The 23,599-nt window shown below is 40.1% G+C and overlaps 1 long non-coding RNA gene across 1 annotated transcript; it reads right to left on the minus strand.

The window, feature by feature from the left end:
- Positions 1–216: 216 nt before the first annotated feature.
- On the minus strand, positions 217–10,773 carry LOC141627465 (uncharacterized). The gene is made up of 5 exons (XR_012537024.1): positions 10,587–10,773; positions 4,483–4,571; positions 3,083–3,147; positions 815–913; positions 217–553 (listed from the first exon to the last, which is right to left on the minus strand). It is a non-coding gene; the product is annotated as an uncharacterized LOC141627465 (long non-coding RNA).
- Between the last annotated feature and the right edge of the window lie 12,826 nt (positions 10,774–23,599).

Genomic DNA, 23,599 nt, shown 5'->3' on the forward strand with positions numbered 1-23,599 from the left:
TGGTCCATATGACTGGGGGAGCACAAAAGCGAGAGATACCCTCGGGTATTTTAATGTTGTGAGTACCCAATTTCCAACCCGCAAACCTAACCATAGATCCCGTAGAACCTTTGTTAGGTCATATTATGTATGTCTTGTTTGTTATAATCTTACCTATATTTTTAATCAGCAAAAAAAAAAAAGAAAAAAAAAATATCTTTACATATAAATAGACGTGTCTCAGCTAACAGTCTGGCGCGAACGCACTTATACATTAAAACCTTACGCTGAGTCCTTACATATTTTAGGTTTCATCAGGTATATAAAAAAAAAAAGAAAAAAAACCTCTATGTTCTAGTGTCTGCATAGCACATACAGTAGCACACCTTCCTGTATAGGCAAAAAAAACTTACCTTAGTGTTTGCATCCAGCAGGTGGCATGCCTGCATACATAATTAGGCACCTAGGAGTCTAGGACAGTAAATAGGCATATTAATAAGTTCTGCATTCAGCTAGTCCACAGTGCAGCGCGTTAGTTCATGAGTCCGTCAGCATGTTAGTCCATCCGTCACACCTGCACATGTGACAAGTCTAAAATCAATACTTGCACGTCTAAAGTTTCCTTTTGTAAATAGAATAAGCATTTACTTATAACATCATAAGTATAGAATGCGTCTTAGTAGTTCAGACCCACTCACCGTCTGTCAGTCCGTCTTTCATACCTTCGATCAGTCCGGCATATGTAAAAAATAATAATACATGCATTACATCTTGTATACATCACTTAGTTCAGACTTATAGATGGTTCCACATTTGCCTCATATAGAGTATATACCTTAGGACTTGTATCTAGGCAGTGGCAGCATTTCCTGTCATCATTTGCATATAGTGTCGTCCTTTGCATACTCCCAGTCCAGTACATAAGTAGTAGTACCTGAGCATATATAAAAAAAAGAGGTAATTAGACATTTGCATTCAGATCTCGTACAGTAATAAAATTTTCATTTGTACATGTGCATTCACATACTCCATTCTAGTCTTGTTATAAAAGAAATAAAATCCTTTTCTAAAGCTAAGATGTCATGATCCAGGATAGGGAGGCGTAAAAAAGACCCAAACTTAGTAGTCACTCTAGCTTGGGGAGGAGAGAAAGGTACATGGAGACTAATTAGTATACCGCAAGCCGTACTTGTAACCCAACCACCAGTCACCATGTCGCTCGAAGAATCAGTCAAAGACCTTAAGAATGCTCTATCCATTTTGACCGACCGATTGTCATCCATAGAAGACAAAATCAAGGATGACGGTAGTGGTGAGGATGACCTAACCAAAAAGCTCAAGGACATGGAGAAACTTATCAAAAGAAACACTAAGTATGCTGACCTACTCGATGTTGAATGTAACATGCCGAACATGCGAGGCAGACTACCTCCTAAATTTACGACCGCTGACCTACCAAAATTCAAGGGTACCGAGCATCCAGCTCACCACCTAAGAAGTTTTGTGCAAGCAATGGCCTTAAAAGAAGTCGATGCATCAGTTTTTCCGGCTATTTTTCCTTCCACTCTAGAAGATGTAGCCCGGAGTTGGTTTTTCTCCCTAGATCCTTCACGTGTATCTAATTGGGAAGACATAAAAAAAGAATTTCTGACACAATATTCCAGCAATGCAGACTTATTGATCACAAGGCGGGATTTAGAAGTTACGAAGCAAACTGAGAAAGAAGGTTTTACATATTTCTTAGCTCGGTGGAGGAGTAAAGCTGCAAAAATGATTGAAAGACCGCCCGAAGCCGAACAGGTGGATATTTTTGTGAAAAATTTACGGGAACCTTATAAATCACATCTGCGATATGCAGGCATTGAATCCTTTGCTCGACTAAACAAGATTGGTATACAAATAGAAGATGATGTTGTCGAGTCTACTGCCAAAAATCAGTCCAAAGGTTGCTTTAACAAAGATAAGAAAAATTTTGCTTCAACCTCTAAAGGGGGAGATTCAGTAAATATCGTGGAACAAAAACCAAGAAGGTAGTTCACTGATCTAGGTATGAGCCTATCACGAGCACTGGACCGATTAATTAAGGAAGGATATATAAAACCTATTGGACCCACTCCAGATTCAGCAAAAAAAAGTCCGAAATGGAGAGAAAATGAATATTGCAAATATCACAGAGGTAAAGGGCACGATATGGATTATTGATTCACCTTAAGGCATGCTATCCAAAATTTGATTGATAATCGCACTATCCCTTTACCCAAAGCAGCCTGAAAGCCAAACAATAATAAAAATCCACTCGGAGATGTTCTGGCCATTTCAGCTAATGACTCTATTTATACGGACCCAACTCAGTTTATATATGATGTTATGGGTTTTTGGGTGAGTGATGAGGAGGACGAATGGGAAGATGATGATACGACTCATGATATTTGGGGTTATGAAGAAAGAGTATCTAATGACATTTGGGAAGATAATGAAGGCAAAGACGACACTGATACTGAACTCGACCAGAACAATGTACAACATTTGACTCGGTCAGGTAGGAACTATAAACCTACTTACGCAAGCCCACCCCAGGTTATGCAAAGTAAAGAAGGGGAAAATAAAAATGCACAGGAAGATGATGCTCTCATTAAGTTATTCAAGAAATTAAAAGCTGACATTACTGTTTGGGACTTATAATGCAACTCACTGGAACATAGACAAGCTATTCTAAATGCATTGACAAGTATGAGTGTCCCATCTGAAACTACTCCGGTTGAATTGGCCAGTTATTTGACAACGGACAGAGAGGCGTCCGTGGTCACGTTCTCTGATAAAGATTTACCCCTAGAGGGTATAAAGCATAATAAGGCACTCCACCTAACTACACTTTACAACAAAAAATATGTGCCACTCTCACTAGTTGATAACGGATCGGCAGTAAACCTATGCCCACTCAGAACAGCCCAAGCTTTAGGCTTTGAAGAAAAAGACTTTAAGAAGACTAATCGGATTGTTCGTGCATATGACAACACACGTAGAGACGTATTGGGGCTGTTAACAACTAATATAACTACTGGACCCATAGAAAAGAAAGTCACGTTTCTGGTGATCGACATACCTGCCTCATATAATCTTCTTCTGGGAAGGCCGTGGCTTCATGAGCTTAATGCCATATCTTCATCCCTGCATCAAAAAGTCAAACTGATAATTCAAGGTTCAGTAATTACTCTAGATGCATCACCTGCCAGAGTTGAAATCACACCCAATTCAGTATTGCAAGTTAACCATGGTGAAGATGACGTAGACCTATAGGGTTTCAGCGAAGAGGTCGCTTTCATGGAAGACGAGTCACAACCCATTGATAAAAAAATTAGCCCCTATTATGCAAATACTACTGTGAACTTAATAATGAAAAACAGCGGCTACATGCATGGGACAACACTTGGTAAGACTCCCAAAAGGGCATCCGACCCTTCACTTAACCGAATCAAACACGACCTCTTCGGTTTAGGATTTCAGCCATCCAAGAAAGAAATAAGAGAAGCATTGACAAAAAGAATGAAGGGAAAAGCTGATAAGAGAGACAATAGACCTACAAATCAAACAATAGGTGCATATCCACACACATTAAATGGACAATTTGTCAAAGAAGGTGATTATTTTCCATATTTTAACTTTCCAGAACCATTCTTTGTCGAAAAGACAAAAGAGAAAGTTCCCGGATTTGAAATATTTGAGGACTGTTACTTTTATGAGGAGGCACTTCCCCTCCTATAAAATTGCCAACCGAAGATTGGATTCCAAAAACATATAATAATGCCTTTGGTTTACTCTTTGGACAGGCACCCATAAAACACTCAGACCATTTTGTCATGGCACTTTAAGACAGCAACTTTGGCCCTTCTATGCTAATCACAACCCATTGCAACAATAACATGGAGCATGGATGGCGTAAAACCTGGAAGTGGACTACAACTAATGGAAAGAGTATTAAAATCATTGTGGGAGAAGGGCCTATGTTTGAGGAAGCTGAGTCCGAACCCGAATCTGAAACCGAGTCTGAGACAGAGAGTCAGTCAGAGCGCAAGCAGGGGTTTTCACCCTTCCATACCCCTATCGAGTCTAGTATTATCAAGTCTAGTGTCCAAAATGAGTCGAGGTGTAACCCTATTTCTTTTCATGCTGAGTCGGGGAGTTCCCCTATCAATTCTAATTCAAGTTCAAATTCCGAGTCCAGTGATCTACTCCTTAATGTACTTCTTTCCAGGGACAATAAAATAGCTTTCAATTACTTGTCTGGTTCTCCTACCCCTCCCATTTCTTATTCTGATTGTTTAGTTTCTGATGAAGATGAGTTGCCAAAAGATATAATAAAAGCATTAACACATCAGGAAAATAAAACATCAATAATCGAGAAAACGGAATTAATAAACATAGGCACAAATCAAGAAAATAAGAAATAAAGATTGGGTTGTCACTAAACTCAGAAGAACGAGCAAGTTTGATTAGAGTACTCACAGAATATCGCGACGTGTTTGCCTGGTCTTATAAAGATATGCCCGGCATAGACAGAGAAATTGCTGAACATACTATCCCACTGTATCCTGCTGCAAAACCCATAAAACAGAGACTTAGAAAGATGAAATCAGAATGGGCATTAAAAATAAAAGAGGAAATACAAAAGCAATTAGATGCACGTTTTATAAGAGTAGCTAACTACCCCGAGTGGGTGGCAAATGTTGTTCCGGTACCCAAAAAAGACGGAAAGGTCAGAATGTGTGTTGACTATTGGGACTTTAATAAAGCAAGTCCAAAAGACAATTTTCCACTACCCCATATTGACATTTTAGTGGATAACACGGCTGGTCACGCTATACCTTCTTTTATGGATGGTTACGCGGGGTATAATCAAATTAAAATGGCCGAGGAAGATATGGAGAAAACTACATTCCTCACTGAATGGGGAACATATTGTTACACGGTTATGCCATTTGGACTTAAAAATGCGGGCGCCACTTACCGAAGGACCGCTACAACGCTATTGCATGACATGATGCACAAGGAGGTCGAGGTCTATGTAGATGATATGATAGTAAAGTCATTGGATAGGGAAGGTCATACAAACGCATTACAAAATTTCTTTGATAGACTCCGGAAATATAATGTTCGACTCAATCCCCAAAAATGTGCTTTCGGGGTTACCTCTGGGAAGCTTTTAGGATATGTTGTTAGTAATAGAGGCATTGAGGCTGATCCATCCAAGATCAAAGCAATTAGAAATATGCCACCACCAAAAACAGAGAAGCAAGTTCGGGCATTTTTGGGGCAGTTACAATACATTAGTCGTTTTATATCCAAGCTTACCATGGTGTGTGAACAAATTTTTAAGTAACTAAAGAAAGGGGCATCCCTTGAATGGGATGAACAATGTCAGCAAGCATTTGAAAAAGTAAAAAAATACCTAGAAAACCCACCAATCCTGGTCCCTCCAAGACCTGAACTACCACTTCTCTTATACTTGACAGTAACTGAGATATCAATGGGTGCAATGTTAGCACAAGTTCAGGATGGTCAAGAAAAAGCAATTTACTACCTGAGCAAAAAATTCCTGGAATACGAAACCAATTATTCTCCAATCGAGAAATCCTGTCTAGCATTAGTGTGGGCCACTAAGAAGTTAAGGCACTACATGTTGACCCACACAATTCATGTCATATCACGAATGAACCCTCACAAGTATCTCTTTGAAAAGCCAGTTCTTAGCGGCAGAATTGCAAGATGGACCATGATGCTTGCTGAGTTCAATCTTACATTTATGGCTCTTAAATCGATTAAGGGAAAGGCAATTTCTGATTACCTAGCTGATTTTCCCGTTTCAGAAGACAAACAGGAAGCATACAACTTCCCTGAATATTTGTTATAGATGATGAAGCGTGGCAGTTATTTTTCGATGGCGCATCCAATCAAAAGGGATATGGCATAGGGGTACTTTTGATTTCACCAGATGGGGCACATACCCCTCTTTCAGTTAAGCTAGATTTTAGCGTCACAAATAATGAAGCAAAATATGAAGCGTGTATATTAGGACTTCGAGCGGCAGCAGCCTTGGGGATTAAAAACTTAAGAGTATACGGAGATTCGTCACTCGTTATAAATCAGATTTTGGGAAAATGGAAAGTCAAAAGTGAGGGCCTGGCACTTTACCAAACATACCTAGAAACCATTCTCAAGCATTTTGACGATCCGAAGTTCATTTATTTATCCCGAGATGAAAAGCAATTTGCAGATGCTCTAGCCAAATTGGCGTCGATGATCAATATTCCAAATGAATTAGAAAATATCCCATTATGCATTGAAAGAAGAGAGGAACCAACATACTGTATCGCCCTTGATGATACAGTAGCTGGTGATGACGCACCATGGTTCATAGACGTATTGAACTACCATTTAGGAAGAGGCTTTCCGCCAGATTCTGATGTCAGGACGCAGCGCGCTATCAAAAGGTTTGCAGCACAATTTATTCTTAGTCAAGGAAAATTATACAAGAAGTCTCAGCAAGGGGTACTCCTTTTATGCGTGGATGAAAAGGAAGCTCAAAGAATTATGGAAGAAGTGCATAATGGTACTTGCGGACCGCACATGAACGGTCGAATGTTAGCAAAAAAGATAATGCGGATAGGATATTTTTGATCGACACAGGAACATGATTGTACTTAGTATGTTAAGAAGTGTCATAAATGCCAGATTTATGCCAATGCACAGCATATACCACCTTCATTGCTGTACAATTTGGCATCACCTTGGCCATTTTCAATATGGGGCATAGATATAATTGGCAAAATCACTCCCAAGAGAACCGGAGGACATGAATTTTTATTAGTAGCAATCGACTACTTTACTAAGTGGGTTGAGGCAGCGTCTTATGCTACCTTGACTTCTAAACATGTTGCCAAGTTCATCACCGAAAACATAATTTGTAGGTATGGTGTCCCTCATGAGTTGATTAGTGATCATGGTTCCCATTTTAAGAAAGATGTGGCTGCCTTACTAACGCATTACAAGATCCAAGAAAGATAAGTCGTCTACGTATAGACCACAAATGAATGGGGCGTGGAAGCGGCGAATAAAAATGTGAAAACTATAATTGAAAAAGATGAGAAAAAGTATCATGATTGGCCTGCAAAGTTGCCTTTCGCCTTATGGGGATATCGTACGTCGGTTAGAACACCAACCGGTGTAACACCATATTCACTAGTCTACGGGATGGAGGCAGTACTTCCTATAGAACTTGAAATTCCCTCTCTTAGAATCGCATTGGAAAGCCAAATACCGGAAGTGGATTGGGTACAAGCTCGATATGAAGAATTGCTATTAATAGATGAGAAAAGACTAGCAGCTCTTAACCAAGTTCAGTTATACCAAAGAAGGATTTCTCGTTCTTTTAATAAAAAGGTCAGGGCAAGGAACTTAAAAGATGGAGATTTAGTTCTTAAAGAAATACGGGCACCGGTCAGAGACCCGAGAGGCAAGTTCAAACCAAACTGGGCCGGCCCTTACATAATTAAAAAGATTTTAAAAGGAGGGGCAGTGCAACTGATAGACATAGAAGGGGTTGAGTTCAGCCAATTAACCAATCTTGATCAGTTGAAGAAATATCATGTGTAAGTATACAAAAAAGAAGACCCCTCCTAGGTCGAAAAAAAAAACTTAATGTTAAGTAAAAGAGTAAAATAAAAAAAACGCAGCAACAGTAAAAAAAAAAAACCAAAAGGACCCCTCCCAGGTCTAATGGAAGATACACATCACTCCCAAGTTGAAGACCCATCACAAGTTAAAGAAAAATGGTAAAAAGCCCCTGCCAAATCGCAAAAAAAAAAAAATCAGAATGGAGACCCCTACCAGGTCCAAAAACAAAAAAACAAAAAATTATTAAACAAAAGAGAAAAGACCACTACCAGGTCCAAAAATAATGAATGAAGTCCGATGCAAATCGGACATAAAGGACAGCCACAGCAGAATGAATGAACAAGGAAGCAGAAGACAAAGAAGGATGCAAACAAAGTGGGCAGCAATTCAGAATGGAGACCCCTCTCAGGTTTTTTTTTTCAAAAAAAAAAGAGGAGATAAAACAGAAAAAGAAAAAAAAAACTTAGAAAAAAGTAACAGGTTCAAAAAAAAAATATTAGAATCTGTAGCAAGTTTTGTTATCAATATATATCGCTCCCAATTAGGAGTTTTCAAAAAAAAAAAAGTGGCAACTAATCGGAGAAAACTAACAATCGTTCCTCTTATTCTATATCTAGAGTTATCATGGTAGTAAAAAAAAAAAATTCCTACACAAACTTTGAGGTTTGTAAAGTTCATAATCCATCCCTTTATTTTAATCCTAATAAGCTACAACTACATTTATAAGGCTCTAGATTCCACTTATTGTCACTTCTTAGGTTTGTTAGCCATTGTACTCTTCTTTCTAGCTTCATTCTGATCATCCGGGTCATTCTGATCCTTCTTTCTTTTCCAAACCAGACTTCTACTACCTCCACTTTTGTGTCCTCTACTAGAATCTTGAGTCTTAGAGTTTGTCTGAGTCAGGTCAGGTCCTTCTCCCACCTCAATAGCATCAAGTTGCAACCTACGTTCCGCTTCGAGCTGATTCGCGTTCCTCTATAAGGTGTGATGTCATCCAAACCTTATAATGATCACTTATGTAGGTTGAGTCAGGAACCTTTTGTGTAGTCCAGAACCTACGTGCATTCCAGTATTGGTACCAGTTACGCAGATAAGAATGGGTCATCGGAGAAATTCCAGGAGAAATAGTATCTAAAGAAGGTACTCGTTGTTTTCGCCCGAATTGTCGTAACAAGCGAGAAGGAAATATGAAAGAGGAGTGAGTAAGGCCAGGTAGTCTATAGTATGCTATAGAGGATCGCGGGGACGTCATAGCATGGATGTGCCACCATGATATAGTCCAACGAATTGGAAACCCACTGTTCATCCATTCCCTCCAGTAGCTAAGTCTGCTCCCCTTTCACAACTCTTGGTCTGCCAGCGAAGCTATGAGGTTGATAAGATTTGGGATCGAGAGGTCGTTCAACTAGCCGCATACGCTCTTGTAGCCATACCTAGGACAAAGATTTATCGACATAAAATGACCCACACCAGGTCAGGAAAAATAAAGAAATAAAATGACCCACACCAGGTCAGAAAAAAAAGAAATAAGATGACCCACACCAGGTCAGGAAAAAAGAAATAATATGACCCGCACCAGGTCGAAAAAAAAAGGAATAAAAAAAAGAAGAGAGGAATCGAAAAAAAAAGAAAAGGAATCAGAAATAGGAAAATATGTGATTTGTGTGAATGACACAAGAAATTACCTGAAGTAACAGGGGGCTACCGCAGAATGCAGCTTCTGGATTATGTCGTAAGGTATCTAAGCAATTAAGAGTTTCAGCTAAGACCAGAGGCATAGGTGAGCAGTCGTTGCACATGTGCTTTACTACTCTTAGAAGGCAGCCGTGTCCGTAAACATTGGAAGGGCTTACAAATAGATAACGGTTGAGCAGGCATAACACCAATGCCCGTTTTTTATAATGGAAGTCAATCACAGTCCTGTGATAGCTAGGGGAAGTGAAGTGCATGATCAGACGACATAGATTTACCCTACGTCCGTTCAAAAATTCATCAACACGAGTAGTAATGCCCAGATAATATTTGAAGTCTTTTCTTAAATCATCATCGAGACTAGGAAGCGCGGGAGAAGATTGAAGAATTGATCCTAGGATGGCACTAAATTCCTCCGTCATAGGATATATCTCACGATCCCCAAAGCGGAACACGTGAACTTCGGGATCCCAAAATAAAGAAGCAGCGCGTAAAAATTCCCAGGAGATCTTAACTTGTTTCAGTGATAGCAGCAAGGGTCCCAGCTGAACACCAATGACATAGTCCTTTTCATCTTTCGTGATGTTGTCAAGCCATAATTTTAGAGCGTTTTCAAAATTTTGAGACATTGTGAGTGAAGAGAAAATTTTGAGATGGAGAAGTTTAAAGAGAAGAGTGCTATTTAAAGAGAAGAAAGCATGGGGCTAATAGAAATATTTATCCGTATTAAATACGGAGTTACCAGATACTCCTTGTCAGATGCAGATTAGCTACTGAGATTTAAGAATTCTAGTAGAAGTCGATAAGCTGAACTTTCTAAGAAAAAAAGCAGGGTCAAAGGCGGGATTCTTATCCGAATTCGAATACGCCGCCCCTCTCCGGATCATGCTTAATAGCACGTTTTGAAAATCAAAATATTTTAACAGGACTAGTACGAAAATGTGAGACGTCTCTATGTTAACTTAGTTAATCATCAATTAGCTAAGTGTAGTATTCATTGCAGTAAGTACTTTAGAATTAGGGTCATGGTCATGCATCATGCATCATCTACCATATATTATCATGCATCATCTACCATATATTATCATGCATCATCATACATGATTAAAATCATCATGCATCATCAGTTAGCACATGAATTTGTTCCTGAGATCAAGCAAAATATAAAACAAAGCAAAAGAAAGGGGCAAAAAAAAAATTTGAGATATGAAATCATTCAATAAGGAGGGAGAAACACATACAATCTGACAGAAAGTCCGATCAAAACATACAAGGTCCGATAGGGCTCCTTCATCAGACATCCAGTCACCCATCGGGGGCTCAAATTGCGACACACCTCCGCTGAATTCCTTCCATATCAGGAGCCAGTTCAACAGTGCTCCGACGCCGACAATCTTGTCGCCAATTAAGTGCTGGAGTGACGGCCAAGGCGCACTCCACGCTGATCTCGTCCCAATCAGAATAGTACGTTTTAGCAATTATTTAAAGAGTACAAATTAGAAATCAATCGGAAAAAAAAAGTGGTACTTACATCGATGGAGTTCCGTAATCGGCCATCCGATCGCAATCGGGGGCTCGAACGACAACTATGGCGGCAGAAAACCGCTAATCGTATCCCATATCAGGAGCGAGCAGTCACCTCATTGCCGGTACAGAGTTGGGACAATGGCTATGGCGGCATAGGCGCTGATCTCCGAGGACGATTGGGCTTTAATATTCTGACCAACAATAGATGAATTAAGGAAAAAATATCAAATCAAAGAAGAGGACGATTTACTGGTTTCTGATGAAATGAAGAAATTGAACTAAAAAAGGGGAAAGTAAAGTTTGGTCAGAAGCAAAATGAAGCTCGTCCTCCCTAAACTTTCTGGAGTATATTCAATAATGAATATGTCAATTAGAATTGTGTGAGTCAACAAAAATGATCCATCTCCATCCGGGCAAAATAGATGTACCCGTATATCTTTTTTCATTCGTCTTTTTAAGTAGGCGTGTTTAACGTATGTCTTACTCGGTAATAAAATTTTATACATTTCTATTTTTGTGAAATAAAATTCTATACTTACTATTTTTGATAAGTCAAGTTTAAACCTTACTTTTTTTGCGAATAAAATTTTGTAATTTTCAAATCCTTTGGTCGGAAGGCCCTGACATGCATTTGAGTTCTTAAAATAAAATTTTCTGAACTTGCCCTTTTACGAAATAAAATTTTGCAATTTTCAAACTTATCGGTCGGCGGGCTCTAACACGCATCAAAGTTTGTAAAATAAAATTTTACGATCTTATCCATCCTTTTTCAAAATAAAATTTTGAAATCCTTTGGTCGGCGGGCCCTGACATACATCTGAGTTCTTAAAATAAAATTTTCTGAACTTAGTCTTTTGGAAATAAAATTTTGCAAGTTCTAGTTTGTAAAATCAAATTTTACATTCTAGTCTGTTTTCAAAATAAAATTTTGAATTCCTCGGTAGGCGGTCCCTGACACGCATTCGAGCTTGTGAAATCAAATTTTGCAGGTTCACTTTTAAGCGAAACAAAGTTTTGCTTTACCAGATTCCAGTCCAGCGAAACAAAGTTTGGCTATTCCGGATTCCAGAACAGCTAAGCCAAGCTTGGCTATACCAGATTCCTGACCGGCGAAACAAAGTTTTGCCATGCCAGTGTCCAGATTGGTGAAACAAAGTTTTACCAACTCCATTCCAGTTTGACAAAACAAAGTTTTGTCATGCCAAGTCCAGACCAGCTGAACAAAGTTTGGCTATACCAGTTCCAGACCGGTGAAACAAAGTTTCACTATGCCAGTTTCAAACCAACGAACCAAAGTTTCGTTGCGGCAGTTCCAGTTTCATTCCAGATTAGTAAAACAAAGTTTTGCTAAGCATTTCCAGTTTCCAGCTACTCCAGGCAGGTAATATAAGAGGCCCAGGTACGTTTCTTAACCTTTATCTGTCCCGACCGGACTACTTTGACCTTCGTCTTACTCAGACTCGGTCAAAGTGGGGGCTTCTGTAGACACCTCACAATGTCTACTGGCCTTTGAACACCCGATGATGAGGCCCTTATTTAATTCGGAATGAAACTTACTTGATTTGATATAAGGTTATTTATGCTCAAGATTGTCCCTAAAACAACCATTTTATCACCCAGTCCAATTCGACCACTTACTACATTCATAGCCCATTTGCATAATTCTAATAACTTTTCAGTCGACATATTAACGGAACAAAACTGTAAATATTCTTGAAAAATTATATATTTTACGGGTTATTATGTTAAAGATGACATCTAATAAAGCTAAATGGATAAGTAAATCCATGAATTACGCCCGCCTATAACGTTGCATGGCTTGTAGTCAACTTTACATTATGAATGGCCCAATTAAGCATATAGGCCGAAGACGAGAATATCAAACAAATCCTATTGACTAATTCATGGACATGGATTAGGATAGTGGAAGATGTTGACAATATCAAGAGTTGTTAATATGAATATTAGTGGCAAAAATACCACTTGTTTTACAATTCTAACAGTAAACAATTTGGCAAAACATAGGACGTCCGGACGAAAATTCGATGTTACCAAAATTTCGGTTCTCGTCAAATACTCTTGTCTTAACTAGTATAAATACTCCCCTCTATACTCTTATTCAACATAGAAAATTCATAAAAATATACTACCTTTTCAGAAATACTATTCCATACAAAATACTACCTTCCCATCATACTTTCACAATACATACATCCATCCTATTTTAAGCATAAAGACGCCCTAAAGTCAGTTCGAGTAAGCTAATTGTCGAAACGCTGTATCCAGGTAGGCCTGAAGGTGTCATATTTATTCTTTACTTCTTATATTATCATAATTTAGCTTTCGTTGTTTGTAAATAATTTGTATAAAATTGTTTTAAAAACTTTTTCTTTTATTAAAATCGTCAAATATATAATATTACAAATAAATAGTAGAGGCCATCAGTTTGATGGGCGATCCGGGTGCCTAACACCTTCCCTGATCGTACCTTTACCCCCGAATCCGCAATCTTTGGTTCAAGCCGGAGTGACGGATCAGTCTCCATGCCAGGGATCAAAAGGGGCCTTTTCCGTTAACTTTGTTTTTGTATGTTTTTTTTTATAAAACCTACTGGCGACTCCATATTATTTACTTATTTTTCAAAAAAGAAGATTTTTTCAGGGATCTCACAGATACAGAAACCTGCTTCAAGCTCAAACACATCATCCAAGACATGATTGAAAAAGGGATTTGGCTTTACCCACGCCGACTAAGCCAAACAACGAAACAAATTCTATGGGAATCCACGCTATCTCCAACGATGAGCCAACTCTGGACTGCTCACACCTCATCCTGCCAGTTGATGACGAGTTGAATGCTTTGGAGAAAGATCCCTCAGACGGGGTATTTGAGTTCAGTGCCGCCACTATGCTCACCATGTTCCAAAAGGTTGAGGAAAGGATCACCCGACTAGACGATGCCTACCGTTGACTTATCTTCAATCCTCCACCACCACGCCCGAGGAAAAGTCCCCCGAGCGCCCAAAACTACCCTCACCAGGATGGATTGCTCCCGCGACCATTCTAGCATGCACCTCACGATAATCACCCCACAATAATCAGCCTCACAATAACTACCTTCACAAGAATCACCCCCACAAAAATGTCCCTCACAAAAACTGCCCACCAAGGAATACCCCTCCAGGGTACCCTCGGAATTCTGAAATTAATGGCATCTGGAGAGATGATTTTGAGGATGTCTATATCATCCCAGGGAAGCAGGCGAAAGAGATAGGTCACCTTACCCGGTCCGTATGCCCCTATCAGAACCCAAACAATCAAACGGTCGTTCCAACAACGAATGACCAAGTTATCCCGGACATGGGCACTCAATCAAAGGCTTCTGAGCATTTGATCCTCAAGCAGCTCTAGAAGGCAAAAGCCAAAATCTCAATTTGGCAACTGATCGCGACATCCTTTGAGCATCGACAGGCTTTGCTACAGGCCTTAGGAAAATTAATTGTGCCCTCCACCTCCTCCCCTGAAGAAATAGCGGCACACATGAAAAGGGATGCCCCTGACTTGAACAACTAGGTCGTCTTCTCTGACGAGGATATCCCTCCCTTCGGAGCCAATCATAATCTTGACTTGTACATTACCATACAATGTCTCAAGACAAATGTGCCCATGGTCCTTGTGGATGACGGGTCCGCAGTGAATGTCATTCCCCTCAAGACGGCTCACAAATTGGGTATTAAGGAAGCTGACTTGGTCCCGACAAATCAAGGAGTACGCGCCTACGACGACACTCGTCGCAAGGTCGCAAGGGCTTATCACTCTAACTGTCGCAACCGGACCATTGGAAAGGCAAACCAGTTTTCAGGTGGTCGACATCGACGCGTCCTTCAATATGCTCCTGGGACGTCCCTGGATTCATGCCGTCAAGGCAGTTACCTCAACTCTCAACTCTCCACCAGAAAATCAGGGTCCCCTTCAACAGGAAAATGATCACGATTCCGGCTTCCCCGATCAAAGTCGTCATGAGAAAGGGAATAGCCTCCTAAGCCATTGTGGAGGATGATAATGAAATGTGGGGATTCCAAGCTATGAACGCTATAACTGATGATTCAACACCCTTTGATTGTGACCCGTTTGCCGACCTCACAGTCAACCGCATCATGATGCGCCAGGGTTACTTCCCGGGTCTGCCCCTCAATCCACTGAAGAGCACCTTACCTCCCTTGAAACAGGCTAAGTTCCCCAACATCCCCTTCGGACTGGTCTATGAACTTATCGATGAAGATATCCAGGAGATGAACCTCCTAGTTCGAAAACGCAAGAAGTACGGGGTTATCCGCCGTCCCTATCATCTGACTCTCAATGGATACTTTGTCCCCGAGGGAAAGTCCGAGCTCTACCATGGCTTTCCAGAGCCGATCTATGACTCTGTGGTCAAGACTAGATACCCGGGTCTGAAAGTCTTCCAGGACTGCTACTTCATCCCCGACAACACCGAAGTTGCATCAACCGAGTCTAAGCCGTCGTCAAGCCTCGATGGACAAGCTATCACCCTCCTCTTTGGAGAGGATAACATAAAGCACCTCGACTATGAGGACATCATCAACATCGCCCTGAAGGACAACCAGTTCGACCCATCCGCCTTGATCTCCGACACTGATCCGGAGAAGGCTACACAAGGCTGGAGGAAGACCGTCAAGTGGACCGATCGCCGAGGCCATATTCGCAAGATCACAACTGGAGAAGGCCCTATGTTCAAAGAGGGAAGTGAAGAAGAATCTGAATCTGAGTCTGAGTCGGAGTCAGAGTCAGTTATAGCTTCCAACACTCATGATGTCCCAGTCAAGGTCCCCTTCTCACCATCAGATGTCTGTCCTCTCCGAGCTTTTCGCTCGTGTCAACTTAATGAACGCTAAGTTTGCTTATGACTCGTCTCAATTTAAATGCAAGGCAATTCTGATTGACTATGAGGAATTTGACTTGAGTGACTACCCAGCTCACTTAGCCAAAGAACTTAACAAACGGGAACGCAGAACCCCTGTCATTGAGGATACCAAACCTATTAACGTAGGAACCGACAACACACCTCAAGAACTTAGGATAGGGACAACCCTGGACCCCTCGGAAAGACAACAATTCATCGACCTCCTCCACAAATACAAGGACATATTCGCGTGGTCCTACAGAGATATGCCTGGGATTGACAGGGAAATTGCGGAGCACCGGATACCCATTAAGCCCGGAGCTAAACCTGTGAAGTAGAAGCTACGTCGAATGCCTCTTGAATGGGCCCAGAAAATCAAGGAAGAAGTGGATAAACAGTTCAAGGCTAGTTTCATCAAAGTGTCTGAATACTGATACTGTCATTTCGTACCAAAAATAAATACCTATGTACTACTAACAGAAGTCAGCGGTAAGTAGGGTCGATCTCCACAGGGAGGCGGTTTACTATCTACTTGTCTATTTTATCTGTCTAATGTCACTAATGGGAGTTTGAAATGTTTTGATTAAACTAAAGAGACTAAAGCGAGAAGGAAAAGAATGCGAGAAATTAACAGTAAGAGAAGGGAATATGCTAGAGGTCGGTCTACCGTGGCAGCTACACTAACGGGTCAACTGAGTCAATTAAACTATTGATAAGAAGAGCTATGGTCGTCACCTTTCGGTCCTTGAACCGCCCTAGGGTCTCCTAACTTAGCTTTCGCCCTAATTAGGTATCACCTATTGTAATAAAGCAAGCCTTCCCTTCCAATCTTTCGATCCAGGTCGGGGTTAACTAGATAAATTGGTCTCCTGCATGCATTCATTCAACCTAATGACAATTATATTGCTTAATACAATTCTTATCGCAAGACTAATCTAATCAAGTCAATCCTAACATATTGCTACCACGGCTTCCCTAATCCTAACATATTAAAGGGAATTAGCTACGCATAATGAAATAGAGAACAAGAAATAAAGGAGAAGTAAACATTAAATAAAAGTAAAGAGAAAGAATGAATTACTGAATTATTGATCCGGAAAATAAGGAAGAACAGTAGTAACAGTAACAGTGTATATGAAAAATGATAAGAGAGGAGAAGCCCCTCAAACTCACGTTCTAACTCCTATTTATAAGAAAATAGGATTATTAATTAACCTAATGACGGAAATAAGCTAAAAAGCCCAAGCCCATAGCGAATCCACTCGATCGAGTGATTTAAAAGCACTCGATCGAGTAACTAAAGCTTAAACCACTCGATCGAGTAGAAAATCTACTCGATCGAGTAAACCATAAATTGAATCTACTCGATCGAGTAGAAAAAGGACTCGATCGAGCAAAATTCTACTCGATCGAGTACTTTCCAGCAACAGTTTCCTGCTTTGCGCACTGAACTTCAAATGGCTGCCATTTCTTTGTTACTTCGGAAAACAGGGCGATTCCAGTGGCGTTGGAAAGCTAAGTGGACAAGCTTTCATCTCCAATTGGAATCACCTAAATATCTGTTGTAGAACTCAAGATATGGTTCTTCAAATTAGGCACTAGCAATTTGAAGTTCTTCCTTTGCTCGCCTAGCTATCTTTCTTCTTTGCGCATCTCAAAATAGCTTCATTCCCGCTCCAAACTCACTCTTCCTCCAAATGCATGCTAAACGGACGGTAAAAGGCTTGATTTCACTACTTTCTTGTTCATTCCTGCAAATAAGACAAAACAAACCAAAGTAGCATATTCGGGGCATTTCGTAGCATAAACTACGATAAAAGCGTAGAAATACGTGCATAAATTAGGCTAAAAAGACTATATAAAATGCACGTATCAAATACTCTGACTGGGTGGCCAACATTGTGCATGTACCGAAGAAATACGGAAGAATTCGGGTTTGCGTCGACTTCAGGGATCTGAACAAGGCGAGTCCAATGGACGACTTCCCTTTGCCACATGTTGACATTCTGGTGGACAATACTGTCGAGCACGCCCTCCTATCATTCATGGACGTGTATGCTGGGTACAATCAGATTAAAATGGCTGTGGAAGACATGCACAAGACTGCATTCACTACGCAGTGGGGTACATATTGCTACACGGTCATGCCTTTTCGTCTCATCAACGCCAGAGCAACCTATCAAAGAACCGCTGCCACTCTCCTACATGATTTGATGCACAAGGAGGTAGAGGTATATGTCGATCACATGATCGTGAAGTGAAGAGAACGGGACGACTACATCGATGCCCTTCGGAAATTCTTCGCTCGTCTGCGAAAATATAACATGAGACTAAATCCTCAGAAGTGTGCATTCGGGGTCACCTCCGGAAAAATCTTGTGACATGTCGTCAGCAAAAGAGGCATTGAGATTGATCCAACCAAAATCAAAGCCCTCCAACAAATGCCATGGCCTAAGAACGAGAAGGAGATTCGGGGATTTCTCGGCCAGGTCCAATACATTAGCCGCTTCATTGCCAAGCTCACCATGATTTGTGAACTAATATTCAAGAAGCTTCGCGCCTCCGATCACACCGATTGGGACGACGACTGTCAAAAAGCCTTCGACAGGATAAAGGAAATTCTATCTAAGCCTCCTGTCCTCATGCCACCTCAACCGAGGATTCCTTTATCCCTATACCTGACCTGACCCACACAGCCATGGGAGTAATGCTAGCACAAACAGTCGACGGCGAAGAACGAGCCGTCTACTACATCAGCAAAAAGTTCATTGAGTATGAGACACGATATACCCAACTGGAAAAGACATAGCTTGCCCTAGTATGGTCAACAAAGAAGTTGCGGCATTACATGCTCAGCTACACGGTCCACAGCTGCTCCATGTTGGACCCGGTCAAATACATCTTCGAGAAACCTGTACTAAACGGAAGTTGTTGATACTGTCGTAGAGTACAAAAGATAAATTTATAAATCCAAACTACTACTATAGCTAGTGGCAGTCAGGGTCGAACCACGGAGAGGCGATGCAATTACAAGTTGTCTACTTTTAGCCTAAAGTAACGATTTTGATTGGGGTTTGATTTGAATTGTTCTATAACTAAAGGCAATAATAAAAACGGAACTAAAACAAATAAATAAGCAATAGACGAAAATGGATAAAATCAAATATTAAAAGGATGCTAAGAGGGTCGGTTCACTGTAGTTTCGGCGGTAGTCTACAAGGTAAGTATGAAATAATCACGTGAGACGGGAAAATAAGAAGCCCTCTCGGTCCACTCATAACAGGTAGCATCTTTCTATCTAGCTACGGGTCCCTAATATCACTAGTACTAACTCTCGTCCTGAAAAGTGATTTAAAAGTCTAAATTAACTTATCTCTCGATCTTATTAATTTAGTCGTCTTAATTAAGTAGTCTATCTCCCTCCCCTATCTTTCGATCTTATAGGATCGGTCAATTCATAAGTATTCAACTAGTCGCGTGCACTCGATTCGTCAAATATAGTAATTAAATTAATTAAGCCGAAGGTAATCTCACGGGAGCCAGTCGATCGACCAAGTAGGCCAGTCGATCGACCATGGCGCGATTTCAGCCTTCCTATTTTATGCCGCGTACACACTACAGGTCCCCTACATCTTAGCACGATGAATTTTGCTACTCATGATTATGATAGAAACAACAAAAAGATTGACAAACAAAGCTACTGAATTCATGATAGAAATAACTAAATATTTAACTAACATAAAACGATAACTCGGCTTTGGGAATTCTAAACTAGCAATTCTAACTATGAACGAATTAAAGCAGCGAAATTGAACAAAAGAACAGAAGAATACCGTAAAGAGGAAAGATTAAAACCAGGTGCGAAAGTAAACTTTATTAACGAAAGAATAATCTAAGCTAATGAATTAATTAAAATTCAACTTTTTGTGATGAACCCTAATAAAACTCGATGATAAAGACTTGATGATATTCCCTAAACATTAGGTTACGTTATATAGGAATATAACGTGATTTTTATTCCTAAAACCTAGTTACATTGGGCTTTCTCGTCTTTTAATTTCCCGTCAGATTAACGGTTTGGTCGATCGACCAATGTAGGTGGTCGGCCAACTGAGATGCGCTGAACAGTAGCTTCTGAAAGTCGTTCTCTGGTCAATCGACCAAGGACACCGGTCTATCGACTGCTTCATTAGGTACTTGGCTCCAAAAGCTTCGTGAATTCGTCTTTAGGGCCTCGATACGCGTACCAAGTTTTCTTCCCAAGTAAATACTTCATGTCAAATGCAAAGTTAGGTACTTAGGGACGGATTCGGCTCGATATCTACTTATTTCCCCAATAATCTACAATATTACATGAAAATATGAAAGTAGACGGAAATAGGGAAAATAGTAGCTTAAACTACACAAATGAGCTCTGAAATGCGTGTAAAATAGGGTGTAAAACAACATATTAAGGACACGCATCAAACTTCCTCAAACCAAACCCTTGCTTGTACCCAAGCAAGAACTAGACTCGATCCTAAAACCTAATTGAACGATTTCAATCTCAGAGCGAAATGCAAACCGAATAGCCTAAACCAGTTTAATGCTACAAACCAACAATCAATTAGCAATATGAATCATGCAAACGAGTTATGTAGTCGTCAAAAACTGCTGAACCGTCAACTATAGAGACTTATCATTATGGACTCTCACGGGTCGCTCATATCACACAAAAGCACAGGTGAATATATGTAAAGATAGAAAGAAGTAATTTTGTAAAGACTCTCACCTATCTACGACCTATAAGAACATGCCTGCAATCTAATATGAAAGTAATCTCTACAACCGTACACATGCATTCCAACCAAACAAATGACCATGACATATGCCGAGGTAAATATGGATATGTGAGGTATGGGCAGAAAGGGCTAAGATAAATTTGGATAAAACCAGAGTTAAAAGCCAAGCTAGTAACTAAGGGAACCAAATTATAACAACATCCAACTTCTTGCTCAAGATTTCAATCGAAACGGTGCTAATAGTAAGCACAAAACTCACAATCCAACAACAAGTAAACTCCCCATAAGATACAAATACAACATGGGAGTGTAAATCACCAACTTATAACAATTGTAACATGTGACTTACGAACTTTTCTTTCATTACTGCAGTCCACAGTCGATCGACCAATGTAGCCGGTCGATAGACAGGTCTTTTTTTTTCGAATCATTGTTTTTTCTTTCTTTTTTTTTCTTTTCTTGTCTTGTCCTTTTCATCTTCCCAACATTATCTCAAAATGAGCATTAGCCACCAAAAACGAAATAACAATCTCGAGAACATAAACTACTAGCTTGACAAGGGCAGGCTAAATGTAGGATATAGTAACGGGACAAAAAGGTTATTTTTGGCAGTGTGGAGCTTATGGGCAAAATGAATAAGGGGCGACCTCTTCCATATGTGTCAACTAACCACGAACCCGAATGCATACAAGTATTAAGCAGATTAAGTTCATATTTATGCATATTGATGTAACATGTCTCATAAGGAGTAACTACTCACAATCCTAGATAAACTGGCCATGAATGACGCCAGTTATAAGCTCTAAACCTCAGAAATATAAGTAGTTTGCCATAAATCTAAGTAAAGTCTCAAGATTCAGCAAGATATTTAACGAAAACTCGTAGACTATGCATATATGATTCTACTAATAGCATGCCAATTAAGCACGGCTTAGGCATAAACAGCTGAAAATGCTATGTCATCATTGAAATACTACCGTTCCGACTCCACCTACATGCTAAAATAAACATGAAATTTTCTGAATTTTTGAAATTTTTCAATTTTTTGAAATTTCTGTATATATATATAGGAAATGAAATAAACAATGCAAGCTGAAGTGTAATAAACGTGAAACAGAAATGCAATAAAACATGTGAATGCAACGCAAAACCCTTCCCCAAACCAAATCACCAATGTCCCCATTGTGCAAAATCATGTAATGAAATAAAAGGGAAATGGGAATTTACAATAAAATAACTAAAAAGACATGAAGAGGACGCGGGAGCTCACAAGACTTTAAGTGCAGCAAAAGGAAACCTCCCCAAACCTGCGTGAGCTAGGAGGTTTCAGTAGCCAGCAGTGCTACCATAGGTACCTGAAACGAAACAAAAGTACCGCGCGTAATTCCGAGAAAACAATTTACGAAACGCAAAATTATGTGCAAAATAAGGAAACGGAAGAAGGCAGAAATGAATTTGAGAATAAAGTGGAGAAAAGACTCCCTCAACTCTGCAAATCGATCAAGCACAACAGCAGAATGATCGAAAACAGGTACAACAGGGAATATGGTCGATCGACCATGTCATCCAGTCGATCGATCAGGATGACATGAACAGAAGCTCATGTTGCTGTAGCATCAGTCGATCGACCACTCAGGCCAGTCGATCGACTGAGAAACCTGCTGTAAGTTTCTGATTTCTTCGTATTAACACAATAAATTGAGCTAATATGGTTTATGAACCTGCAATTACACATAATAACGCGCCTAAAATTGGGCAAAAACCCAAATGTAAAGTCTAAAGTCCTTAAAATCCTAAGAAAACTTATTAAAGCGAAGTCTCGCGCAAACCAAAGCAATAAAAAGTCTAACAAAAGCAATAAAATGTCTTTTAGAAAAGTCTTAATCAACTAATAGTTGATCAAGAATTGCCACGGAATGGCCCACTTGCTCGGCTTCTGGCTACAAGAAGTAGCCTCTACAGTGCTCATCCCCTCAGCTGCACTCCTATCAATTCCAATATCCGCAGAACTCAACGGATCAGCATTTCCAACATCTTCCCAATCAATGACCTCGTCTGGCTTACCAAAATCCAAATCGGACTCTGTCACCTTGACTGGCTCCTCATCAGTGCCATATCTAAGACATCCTAACCCGCCTCTTTGAACGATTAGCTCCTTCACAGCTGGAGCAACATGCGGCTCTTCCTTCCCTAAACCATTTCCTGCAATATCTAAAACAGAAGAATCTTCCTCCAATTTGCTCCCAATAAGGGGCGGAGGCATTATAGCAGAAACAGGCATATGGGCAGGCATATCAGAAAGCACAAAATAAGATTCCTTCTCAGAAATCGTATTACAAGTGACTGGCCACATAGGGTCTTTCTTCTTAGCGGTCTGGGCAAAAATAATGGACTGTTTCCCTACTTTAATGGTCAATGTCCCTGAACCAACATCTATAACTGCACCAACAGTGTGCAGGAATGGTCTACCCAAAATGATAGGAATGTGAGCATACTCGGGTATATCTAGTACAACGAAGTCAACTGGGAAAAAGAACTTTCCTATTTGCACAGGAATATCCTCTAAGACTCTTATAGGCTGGACCGCAGATCGATTAGCCATCTGTACTGTAATGTTAGTAACTACAAACTTAATCAATTTCAATTTCTTAGCAAGACTCAAAGGCATAACACTAATACTGGCCCCTAGGTCACACAAGGCCTTCTCAATAGAAAAGGTGCCAATATTACATTGGACTGAAAAACTACCTGGGTCTTCTAGCTTATGAGGTGCAGTATGAGTCATATAGGAACATGACTCCTCAGTTAGTGCGACAGATTGCACAGTATCAAGTGACTTCTTTTAAAACAAAAGCTGCTTCATAAATTTCGTGTAAGCAGGCATTTGATTAACTAATTCAAGAAAAGGAACTTGCACATTTAAACTACGAATAACATTTTCAAAATTGTTAAATGATACCTGTTCCTTTGTCGGCACCAATCTCTCTGGATAAGGGGCTGTAAGAAGCAATTTAGCCCTCTCCCCT

The sequence above is a fragment of the Silene latifolia genome, chromosome Y, assembly GCF_048544455.1.
Source record: "Silene latifolia isolate original U9 population chromosome Y, ASM4854445v1, whole genome shotgun sequence".
NCBI lineage: Eukaryota > Viridiplantae > Streptophyta > Magnoliopsida > Caryophyllales > Caryophyllaceae > Silene > Silene latifolia.